Here is a 12,721-nt window from a genome sequence, read left to right as displayed (position 1 = left end):
AAGAAATATCTGTTCACATAAATCCAATTTAGCTCTACAAGTGTTAGTGAGTACCTCTTATGTGTCACACTCTGTCCCAGCCTGGAGGAGCTCATAGTTTGGAGATGTGAGGAATAGTGATGGGCGTTCATAGTCTTCTGATGGAAATAGACATACAGGGGGTCCTCAGGTTATGACACAGTTCCATTCCTACAGTAGTGATGTAACCCGAATTTTGGTGTAAGTCAAAACACACCCCGGTCTAAGTCACTTACCTATCCTAACACAGTTGTAAAATCATAATCTAGAACATAAAAACAACTAAGCCATAGAAAAGGGAAAAGGACACAAATATACTGTACTGTACACTGTAGCAGAAAAAAATGAGTGTAAAAACAAATTCCTGCCTGACCTGTGGTGGCGAAGCAGATAAAGCATTGACCTTGAGTGCTGAGGTCACTGGATCGAGTCCTGGGCTTGCCCAGTCAAGGCACATATGAGAAGCAACTATGATGGGTTGATTCTTCCTGCTCCCCCTTCTCTCTCTCTCTCTCTCTCTCTCTCTAAAAATCAGTCAATAAAATAAATGTTTACTAAGAAAAAAATTTCTTACCTTTTTCCTGTGATTGGCTTGCACACTGGAAGGGGCATTGCAAGGTGGGAGAGAGTGACCTGTTGGGAGGAGGAAGCTGGAGAGGCGGGAGAACCTGCAGAAGGTGCTGGAGATACTGGGTCAGGTGAGTCAGGATTGCCTGAGGAACATGCAGGAGACGCTGGAGATGATTCTACCTGTACTGCAGGTATTTCATCTTGAAAAGCAGCTGATGTAGAGGGTACAGGATCTGTTGCAGGCCTCTCTACCTTCTTAAAGAATTGTTCCAGGCTAGTCTGGAAGGTTAATGACTTCTCTTCCAAAATCTGCCTATAGCATTGCAAGGCATCCATAACAGCTCTGTAGACCTCACTGAATCTGTCATCGCTGGGGTCCTCAGCCTGAAATTTTGCAAACCCATCCTCTACCATAGAAAAACCTTCTGCCAAACCCTTGGTAGTAAATCTCTTGGGTTCTGGGGTTTCTATCTCTTCCTCTTCAATCATCTGCTTCTCCAGCTGAATGAGGTCCTCAGCAGACAGCTCCTCTCCAAGTGATGCCAGTAGCTCTGTGACATCCATCATGATGGCTTTCCTCTTCTTTGAAGCACTATCATCTGAAGATTCCGACTTTCATTTAGGAGCCATGATAAGGGCCAAAAAGTCACTAAATACTGACCTGTGGTTGCACAGTGGATAAAGCATCGACCTGGAACACTGAGGTCACCGGTTGGAGTCCCCAGCTTGCCTGGTCAAGGTACATATGGGAGTTAATACTTCTGGCTCCCCCCACCTCTCTCTCTCTCTCTCTCTCTCTCATGCGCGTGTGGGTGCGCTTGCGCGCGCGCGCACACACACACACACACACACACACACACACTTTCTCTCCCCTCTCTGAAGTGAATGAATAAAAAAAATCTTTTTTTAAAAAAAAGGATTCAAACAGTCACCAAAGCAACACAAATGGAACACTTGCACTTTTAACAGTCCAAAATGGCTCAGGTAAGCTGCTGGGGGACGCCAACTCCCCCACTCATACGCCGTGTTACTACTTATTCTTTCTCTGTGCACAAACTAGTTCACCCACAGAGTCGGTAAATATGATGCTAACGGGGTAAGCCAAAACACTCATGTCTCAATTTTTTTTAAAGTTTTTGGGAGTGAGCGTCATAAACTCAAAACATCATAACCCAAGGAGCCCCTGTAATAAGATTATTGCCCCACTTAGCTCCTAAGGTGTTCACAGAGATCTGGGGGAGCACAGAAAATGGAGAGGGTTTTCTGGATGGGGGCTACAGCAAGGTCAATAACCAGGAGGTCGCCCTGGCCGGTTGGCTCAGTGGTAGAGCGTCGGCCTGGCGTGTGGAAGTCCCGGGTTCGATTCCTGGCCAGGGCACACAGGAGAGGCGCCCATCTGCTTCTCCACCCCTCCCCCTCTCCTTCCTCTCTGTCTCTCTCTTCCCTTCCCGCAGCGAGGCTCCATTGGAGCAAAGATGGCCCAGGCGCTGGGGATGGCTCTGGTCGCGACAGAGCGACGCCCCGGAGGGGCAGAGCATCGCCCCTTGGTGGGCAGAGCGTCGCCCCCTGGTGGGCGTGCCGGGTGGATCCCGGTCGGGAGCATGAGGGAGTCTGTCTGTCTTTCCCCGTTTCCAGCTTCAGAAAAATACAAAAAAAAAACCCAAAAAACCAGGAGGTCATTCCCACTCATACTCCTCCACCCCAGGTCAGCTGAGATTTGGAATTCACTACCAATATATAGAATGGAGACCAGGCAGTGGATGTGGAGCAGGGGGAATGACTGAGGGTTAGTATAGACGAGGAGGCTGAGGCTTTTCCATCCTCATATTGCCTCATAAATCCTGCTGTTTGGTTTGGGCTGGGGGCTCCCCTAGAGCTGTTTTATTATTATTATTATTATTATTATTATTAATTACAGTCTTGTGGGGGGGTTTTGTTTTCTTTTCTTTTTTTTTTTTTTTTTTTTTTTTTTGTATTTTTCTGAAGTTGGAAACGGGGAGGCAGTCAGACAGACTCCCGCATGCGCCTGACTGGGATCTACCTGGCACGCCCACCAGGGGGTGGTGCTCTGCCCATGTGGAGTGTTGCTCTGCCCCTCTGGGGTGTTGCTCTGTTGCGACCAGAGCCACTCTAGCGTCTGAGGCAGAGGCCAAGGAGCCATCCTCAGCGCCCGGGCCAACTTTGCTCCAATGGAGCCTTGGCTGCTGGAGGGGAAGAGAGAGACAGAGAGGAAGGAGAGGGGGAGGGGTGGAGAAGCAGATGGGCGCTTCTCCTGTGTGCCCTGGCCGGGAATCGAACCCAGGACTTCCACACGCTAGGCCGACGCTCTACCACTGAGCCAACCGGCCAGGGCCTAAGTTGTTTTTTTAATATTTTATTCATTTTAGAAAGGAGAAAGAGAGAAGGGGGGAGCAGGAAGCATCAACTCCCACATGTGCCTTGACCAGGGAAGCCAGGGTTTCAAACTGAGAAGCTCAGCATTCCAGGTCGACACTTTACCCACTGCACCACCAGAGGTCAGGCTACCCAAGAGTTGTTCACAGGAGATCTGACTCCTTTTCACTTTCTCCCTATGGGGAGCAAGAAGCTGAATACTGGGATCCCCTGGAATCCTTATGGAGGTCCCCTGGGGAGGTGGAGTGACATGGGGGGTGTGAATTTCTCTCCCAGGCCCCTCACTCTTATGCAGAGGAGAGATATTTGGCATTGTGTCTCATACAAAGAACACTGGGTCTATTTTAACTTTCTTTTTAAAAAAATATTTATTGATTGATTTTAGTGACAGAGAAAGGGAGAGAAGAAAGAGAGAGAGAGAAAGAGATAGAGATAGGAACAATAATCTGTTCCTGTATGTGCCCTGACTGGGGATCAAACTGGCAACCTCTGTGCTTTGGGACAAAGCTCTAACTGACTAAGCTATCCTGCCAGAGCTGACTTTTGAACTTTCTAGCTGAATGACCTGGGGAAAGTCACATAACTTCTGTAAATGAGCCTTTGTTTAGCTCTTTGGTAAACGAGGTTAATACTTACCCATCCCCATGAGATTGATTTGAGTATCAAACAAGACCAGGTATGGGAAGCTTGACCTGTTGTGGCGCAGTGGCTAGAGTGTCCACCTGGAATGCTGATGTCGCTGCTTCAAAACCCAAGACTTGGCCTGACCTGTGGTGGCGCAGTGGATAAAACGTCGACCTGGAAATGCTGAGGTTGCCAGTTCGAAACCCTGGGCTTGCCTGGTCAAGGAACATATGGGAGTTGATGCTTCCTGCTCCTCCCCACTTCTCTCTGTCTCTCTCTCTCTCTCTCTCCCTCTGTCTCTCTCTCTCCTCTCTAAAAATGAATAAAAAATAAAATAAATTAAATTTAAAAAGGATTTAAAAAAAAAACAAACCCAAGACTTGCCTGGTCAAGGTACAAACGAGAGAAGCAACTACTTCTCATTTTCCCTTTCAATATCTCTCTCTTACCTCTCTCTAAAATCAATAAATAAAATCTAAAAAAGAAAAAAAAAGAGCAGGTATGGGGAAGTCTTTGTACAAAGGCATTAAGCGGGAGTAAACTCTCCTCCCATGAACCACTCAGTGAATTTGGGGGATCATAGGAAGGAGAGATAATCTGATGTTGATTCTCCTAAGGCAGGAGAAAGTGGATTTTAACAAACACAGCCTGGCAGAGCTACATCAATGCTCAGCAGATTCTAAGCAGATAACCAGTATCTGAAGCAATGAGAAACTGGGAAAAACGAGGCCCTGAGGAAAATGGGGGCCAGCAGGTACTCAACAGGATATGGGGCGCTAAGTATCCTCCTTTCCTCCCCCAGGGTTTGCATTTGATTGCTGGGGTTTTTGTGAGCTCTTTGGCTGCACTTCTTGTGTGTCTGGGTCCAGGACATATGGACCATGTAACACTACATTGGTGGATACAAAATTTAGTAGCTTTCTCCAGAGATGTCCATCCCCCCAGGTCCTGTCCTTGGTCCTGACTGTTATGAGTTTTTATTAAAGAGTTGAATGAAAACATAGCAGCTATATTTGTCAAATTCACAAATTATGCAAGAACTAAGAGTTAAATTTTGACAGAATAGGGAAAAAAATGAACCAGATGACATTTAAGAGAGATAAATGTAAAACTCTGCTTTTATTTTATTTTATTATTTAAAAATAATTTTTAAGACTTTATTTTAGAAAAGGGAGAGAGAGAGAGAAGAGGGAGAAGCAGGAAGCATCAACTCCCATATGTGCCTTGACCAGGCAAGCCCGGGGTTTCAAACCAGCAACCTCAGCATTCCAGGTCAGTGCTTTATCTACTGCGCCACCACAGGTCAGGCAATTTTATTTTTTAAAAAGATTTTATTGATTTTAAAGACAGGAGAGAGAAAGAAAGATGGGGAGGAGCGGGAAGCATTAACTCCTTGTTGCCTCTCGCATGTGCCTTGACCAGGCAAGCCTGGGGTTTCGAACCAATAGTCTTAGCATACCAGGTCAACACTTTACCCACTGTGCCACCATAGTCAGGCTAAAATTTTAGTTTTTTGGATTTTTTAAAAAAAAAATTTTAATTTATTCATTTTAGAGAAGAGACAGAGAGAGAGAGAGAGAGAGAGAGAGAAGAGGAGCAAGAAGCATCAACTCCCATATGTGCCATGACCAGGCAAGACCAGGGCTTCAAACCAGTGACCTCAGCATTCCAGACTGATGCTCTATCCGCTGCACCACCACAGTTCAGGCCTTGCTTTTAGTTTTTAAAAAGTTAATAGCATTAGCTTGACCAGGTGGTGGTATAGTGGATAGAGCGTTGACCTGGGATTCTAAGGACCCAGGTTTGAAACCCTGAGGTCACCAGCTTGAGCATGGGCTCCTCTGGCTTGGGCATGGGCTCCCCAGCTTGAGCACAAGGCACTGACTTGAGTATGGAATCATAGGCAGGACCCCATGGTCACTGGCTTGAAGCCCAAGGTCGCTGGCTTGAGCAAGGAGTCACTGGCTCAGCTGGAATCCTCTGGTCAAGGCACATATAAAAAAGCAATCAATGAACAACTGAAGTGCCACAACTACCAGTTGATGCTTCTCATCTCTCTCCCTTCCTGTCTGTTATTCCCCCTCTCTATCTTTGTCTCTGTCTCTCTCACAAAATAAAAATAAAAGATTGACAACATAAAAAGGAAGAATAAAGAATAGAGCATTTTGCCCTGGCCGGTTGGCTCAGTGGTAGAGTGTCGGCCTGGCATGCAGAAGTCCCCGGTTCGATTCCCGGCCAGGGCACACAGGAGAAGCGCCCATCTGCTTCTCCACCCCTCCCCCACTCCTTCCTCTCTGTCTCTCTCTTTCCCTCCTGCAGCTAAGGCTCCATTGGAGCAAAGATGGCCCGGGCGCTGGGGATGGCTCTGTGGCCTCTGCCTCAGGCCCTAGAGTGGCTCTGGTCGCAACATAGCGACGCCCAGGATGGGCAGAGCATCGCCCCCTGGTGGGCAGAGCGTAGCCCCTGGTGAGCATGCCGGGTGGATCCCGGTCCGGCGCATGCGGGAGTCTGTCTGACTGTCTCTCCCCGTTTCCAGCTTCAGAAAAATACAAAAAAAAAAAAAAAAGAATAGAGCATTTGCCTGGCCAGATGATGGTGCAGTGGATAGGACATCAACCTGGGATGCAGAGGTTTGAAACCCCAAGGTTGCCAGCTTGAATATGGGATCATAGAAATAACCTCATGGTCACTGGCTTGTGTGCAAGGTTGCTGGCTTGAGCAAGAGGTCACTGGCTTGGCTGGAGTCTCCAGATCAAGGCACATATGAGAAGTAATCAATAAACAACTAAAGTGCCGCAACTACGAGTTGATGCTTCTCACCTCTCTCTTTTCCTCTCTCTCTCTCTAAAAGAAAAAAAAGAGTAGAGCGTTTCTAGTGAAGAAAATATGGTGAATTTAGCAGACCATAAACTTTTTATGAACCAACACTATGAAGTGACTGCCTAAAAAAGTAAAAAGGAGGTCCTGGGTGGGTAGCTCAGTTGGTTAGAGCGATGTCCCAGCAAACCAAGGTTGTGGATTTGATCCCCAGTCAGGGCACGCGCACACACACACACATACACAAAGTAAAAAGGATGTAAGTGTCTAATATGTGGAAGGTGTCCAGATCAAAGATGGTGACAGTCTCATTGCCCTTCACACCTGTAGTATTGTTCTGGACACTGGACCTTTAAATTAGAATTTACCCCAAAGGAAGATAGTTAGATGGTAAGGAAACTTGGAATAATGTTTGAGGAAGACATTCTGATTCTACTCATGTCTCAGGATTGCGTTTTAGTTTTTTACTCTAAAACTAAAAATAATTGTCTCAATACCACACAAATCCTACAGAAAGTGGCCAGACCCACCCCAAAGGCCTGCCCCCTGCCCCAGTCCACATGAGAGAAGTCAGATGGGGTGCACAGAGGCTGTGTGAAGCATCACGGAGTGAGGAGCAGCCAGCGGGGGACAGAGGCTATGGCTTCCGCCTCTTCTCCTCAGAGGCGAAGACTAAGGCCACCACAGCAAGTGGTTGAGGACTTTCATGGGAACCACTCTTTAAGGTTGAGGGTCTGCCTGAAGGTTCCACTGGTGCCCTGCTTCCAGGCAGCTGTCTTTTAGGGCAGGGGACTTGCTCATCTGCTCTTTAGGCCTCACTGAGTAGAGGAAATAGACCCTGGAGAAAAGTGGCAGTAATAGAAGGGGCCACACCTAGACAGGTGAGCTTCTTTGGGCTGCAAGGACTCAGTGAAAGGCGCCCCTATGGGACAGCAAGCTTTGAGCATCCAAGGGAAGTTACATCTAAGGGTGGCTGACTCTTCCCATTGCCTGTCTTTGGACCTGGAACTGCGCCTAGAAAGAAAACTGTGGACAATTGGGATGAGATGAAAGAGACAGGCAGGCTAGCCAGGCAGTTGCCTTCATCAAGGTGAGTGGTGATGGGACCCAAACCTAGAGGTAGAGAGAAGGGAAGAAATGGGAGACTACTTAGAATGTATTGGTTCCAAGAAGAGTTAGATCTGGGAATGGAGGAAGTGGACAGGGAAGACTTTCACATGTATGGCTTGGCCCTAGAGACAGGGAGGAATGCAGGCACAGAACTGTTAGGGCTTATTTTATATTGACTGATTTTTAGACAGAGAAAAGGAGAGAGAGAGTAGCATTCATTTGTTGTTCCACTCAGTTGTTCATTCATTGGTTGCTTCCCATGGGTGCCCTGACCAAGGAAGGAACCTTGTCATTTCCCGAGGATGCTTTTAGCCTACTGAGCTAACAGGCCAGGGCCTGGGTCTGTGGTTTTGATGAGCAACCTGCAAAGCAGCAGCCTGCCTCTATCCTCCTGAGTCCTGACTCAATTTAGATCTCCAAACTGCAGAAATTAGAAGGCGCTTCAATGGGGCATGGCCACCAGGAGCCGCTGTTACCTCAGGAAAAGATACATTCCCTGGAATGGGGGATTTTTTTTTTAACTTAAAAAGATTTAAAGTAGTGAGGCAGGTAATATTATCATTAACACCCACAGTTTTCTTTCTTTCTTCTTTTTTTTAACAAGAGTGAGAGTGTGAGAAGGACAGACAGGAAAGAAGAGAGATGAGAAGCATCAACTCATAGTTGTGGCACCTTCGTTGTTCATTGACTGCTTTCTCATATGTGCCTTGACCCCCGGGGGCTCCAGCCAAGCCAGTGACCCCTTGCTCAAACCAGCAACCTTGGGCTCAAGGTAGCGACCTTGGGTTTAAGCCAGCAACCTTGGGATTATGTCTATGACCCCACGCTCAAACCAGCACCAGCAACCTTGGATTTCGAACCTGAGTCCTCAGCATCCGAGGCCAACACTCTATCCACTGCACCACCACCTAGTCAGGCTGTCACCCACAGTTTTCTATCCGAGGAGATTAATTAACCTGTCTAGGATCACACAACTAGAACTTGAACTCAGAGTTCTGACTCAGCCTGTACTCCTTCCCTCTGAGAAAGAAGTGATGGTGGGGGATAGGAGGGTGGGTGAGAGAGGACCTAGTAAGGAAGTCTGTAGTTTCTACCATCCTTCATGCTTCTCCTAGCACTTCAAGCAGGGTCACTTTAGGCCACAGGGAGACAGGAGATGAGCAATTCTGGACTCAAATTCTATCGCCTTGTTAAAATCAAGTCTTCCTATCCCACCAGTTTGAGGGAGAAGTGAATAGAGAACTGAAGGCTGGCAAGGGCTGGGCTGGAATATCAAGAGGAAGCTGAAGGCGAGGTCTGTTTTTCACAGGACCTCACTTCCCTGACCACACTGAGCTCCCACTAGGTGTTTGCTGACGGCACACTGTGGTCTGACCACACCGCAGGGCTGAGTTTGCCTCTGAGCACCCCAGCCTGTGGAGGGCACTGACACACCACCTGTGCCCACTGGAGGTCCAGGCACCTGGAAGCAGTGTGGCAAGGTTGTTAGGAACATGAGCTCTGGAGGCAGACCTGAATTTGAGTCCTGAAGAGACACAGCCTCTCTGAGTCTCCGCTTCCTCAGCTGTAAAATGGAGATGATAGTACATACCCAACCTGAGCACAGAGAGTTCACCTCTGTATGAGTAGGGACTGGGTTTGTCCCGTCCAAATTCCCAGCAACAGGTGCTCAGTGTATGTTTGTCAGTGTTACCCGCTATACACTGGAGACACCTTGCTGGGCTCCTAGTGTGCATGCACATGCCTTCTCTCTGCACCAGCTTGGAGGGAACGGCCACCTTCACTCCACGGGACACACCACCACATGGTTTTTTTAAGTGGGCATACCAGTTTACTCTCCAAACAGCACACAAAGAGTTCCCACTGCTCTGCATTGTCATGGCACTATTTAAAATTTTTTCATAATTTGAGGTGAGTTCATTTCACATAACTGTGGAGACACGTCAGATGAGGCTCAAGGACATAGTGTGAGAATAGCTGCAATAAATATAGCAAATTGTTTCTCAAACATTCAAAACCCTGCAAAAGAATGTGTTATTTGGAGATAGGAACCTATGTAGTAAAGATATTTTTGAAAGGCAAAATAATGATAAAAATAAAGGAGAGCACAGTGGTTCTGTCTGAAGAGAAGGAATTAGATACAAGGGGGATGGAGAGGTGCACCACTGTAATATAATTCTTTATTTATAAATGACACAAAGTATTAGAAAATAAATACATAGGGTGGGTCATCTTAAGTGTTGGAAGGGTTCTTGGGTAAAAGGGCCCAGACTTTTCTCACACAGACCCCGGAAATAGAACCTGGCCTGCCAGGCCCAGATGCCAGCTGCATGGAGTGAAGGTTGCCAGCTGCATGGAGTGAAGGCTCTGTTACTGGAGTACAGACCAGCCAATCACTCTTGGGTGATTCATTTTAGGATTCGTTCTAGTGGATCTCGGTGGCTTTTTCAATCCCAGGGACTCCAACTATTTAGGAGTAAACAACAATCCATCTGGCTCCCAGGGTCCCTCTTCTTTTCTTCCAGGAGAGCTGCAGTTTCTGCCCTGAACTATTGCCATGTTCTCTGGGCCAAAGCAAGAAGCCTGGAAATTAATTCCAGGAAGAACTTGCCTGCATTGTGGAAACAAGAGAAGTGGAGTGGGATAAGGGAGAGGAAGAGGCAGAGGGCTTTCTACCATCAGCTCTTCCCCTGGCCAAGTAAGAGCAGGACCCCTGAACCGAGGTTGGGGCCAAGGAGGCAGACTAGACTGCAGGAGCAATGCCCGGCCAGCGCCTCTTCCCCGGAGCTTTCTGAGTTCTGCCCCAGCCCAGGCCGTGGGAAGGGAAGCTCTCACCAGAGGCCTTTACTGGATGTGATGTCTTACTTAAGAAGGCACAAGGTAGAGCCAGGATACAGGGACACTTCCTGCCTCGTCTATGAGATTTGGGGACCATGCTCTCTTCTTGCTGGGACTCTAGTATCAAGTGGGACCCATTAGGAGGGAATGTAAGGAGGATAATAGAGGCAAGTCAGGTCTGAGGAGACTGGACGAATGGTGGGAGAAGGAGGGAATCTGTGTGTGTGGAGGGGAGGGTTCATCCAGGACAGCTGTGGGGAGGGGAAGGTATATTTATCTTCCAAGCTGGTGGCATTAAAAATAAACAGAGACCCTGAGTAACCCAAACTCCACCCTTCTGCGTTGGGGTGGAGTCCATCAGTGATGAAGAAGCAGAGGATGGGACTACAACTGTCTTCCCAGCCTAGGGCTACTGCATGGGGACCTGGGCCTGCTGGCGCCCCCTGGGCTGGCTGGAGGAGGGAGCGAGGAGGGAAGGGGGCGGAGCGGGAGCCAGGCAGGAACAATGCTGGCTTCCAGCCAGGAGACTGAGGCGAGAAGATGGAAAGGGAGAGAATGAGGGGTAAAGAAAAGAAAAAAAAAAAAAAGAAAGGTGAGAGAGTAGCTGCAATAAATATAGCAGAGAGGTGGAGAAAATGCCCCACTTGGGTTTGCCCCTACTCCTCCCCTCCTAGTCTCTGAAGCCCCTTGAGAAAAGGAGCCTGTTCTGGGTTCCATCCTCCTGAGGAAGGGGAGGTACAGCAGGAGGCACTTAAGTTACTCTCAGGAAGGACTTTCCTGGGAGAATGAGGACAATGGGACGGCTGTGTGAGGGTGGATTCTCTCCTTCTCTGGTGAGTCCTGGGACTCAGCTGAGTTGTGGCACATGTTCTTGCCCTGAGACAGGCTGTCAGACAGGATGACCTCACCTATCTGCCTCTGTGTTCCTTGGCTGCCTTCTGAGCCTATCTGGGATGGCAGGACAATTACAGGAAAGTATCAATGAAAGAGCCTCCATACACAGCTGTGAGGAAAGAGGCTGGAGCTAAGGCTGTGCCGCCTGAGGGTGGCAGGCACTGGTGAGCGCAGCAGAACGCCCTTCTCGACACCTTGTCCCAGAGTAGAGGTCCCATCCTGGCTCTGGAACTGGGAGAAGTGCGGGAATGACCTGCTTGGCACATAGTAGGAACTCGGTGACTGATGACTATTTCTCACTGGATGGAAGGACAGATGGAAGCTCTTGTGTCAGGGACTGCATTGGCCTTGCTCACCACAGTGTTAGGCACATAATTTATACTCCATAAATGTTAGTTGAAGGAATAATGCTCCCCATCTGCCCAAGGCTGGGTCCTGTCTTTACAGAGACCCCTAAAAACAGTGATGATGCCTGTGACCAGTGTGACTAATGACCTGGCCTTTAGTCTCCTAATACTCAGGCACATACCTGTGTAAGCTGAGGTGGGTTGGGTGCTGGGTTAAGCCTCTGAAGAATCTCCTCCGCCTGACCTGTGGTGGCACAATAGATAAAGTGTCAACCTGTAATGCTGAAGTCACTGGTTTGAAACCCAGGCTTGCCCAGTCAAGGCACATATGAGAAGCAACTACTATAAGTGGATGCTTCCCACTCCTGCACCACCCTCCCCCAACTTCTCTCTTTCTCTCTCTCTCTCCCATCTCTCTAAAATCAATAAATAAAAAAAAAAAAATATTTTTTTTTCCTTAGTGAGAGGTAGGAAGATAGTGAAACAAACTCCCTCATGTGTCCTGACCGGGAACCACCCAGCAACCCCTGTCTAGGGCTGATGCTCAACTCAACCGAGCTATTTTTAATGCTGGGGGCTGAGGCTTAAGCCAGTTGAGCCACTGGCTTTGGGAGGAGAAGAGGGAAAGAAGGAGGAGAAGGAGGGGAAGAGAAGCAGACGGTCGCTTCTCTTGTGTGCCCTGGCCAGGAAACGAACCTGGGATGTCCATATGCCTGGCCAACGCTCTATCTATTGAGCCAACCGGCCAGCGCCAAATAAAATCTTTCTTTTACAGAGACAGAGAGAATCAGAGAGAGGGACAGACAGACAGGAACGGAGAGAGATGAGAAGCATCAATCATCAGTTTTTCGTTGTGTGTTGCGACACCTTAGTTGTTCATTGACTGCTTTCTCATATGTGCCTTGACCGTGGGCCCCCAGCAGACCAAGTAACCCCTTGCTCGAGCCAGCGACCCTGGGTCCAATCTTTTTAATTGTTTGACCCAATTTGAGCTTTGCTCATATCAGATGAGCCCACACTCAAGCTGGCGACCTTGGGGTCTCGAACCTGGGTCCTCCGCATCCCACTCCGATGCTCCATCCACTGCGCCACCACCCAGTCAGGCAAAA

This window comes from Saccopteryx bilineata, chromosome 2 (genome assembly GCF_036850765.1).
Source record: "Saccopteryx bilineata isolate mSacBil1 chromosome 2, mSacBil1_pri_phased_curated, whole genome shotgun sequence".
In the NCBI taxonomy this organism is placed as follows: Eukaryota; Metazoa; Chordata; class Mammalia; order Chiroptera; family Emballonuridae; genus Saccopteryx; species Saccopteryx bilineata.
Note: the sequence above shows the minus strand (reverse complement) of the source record.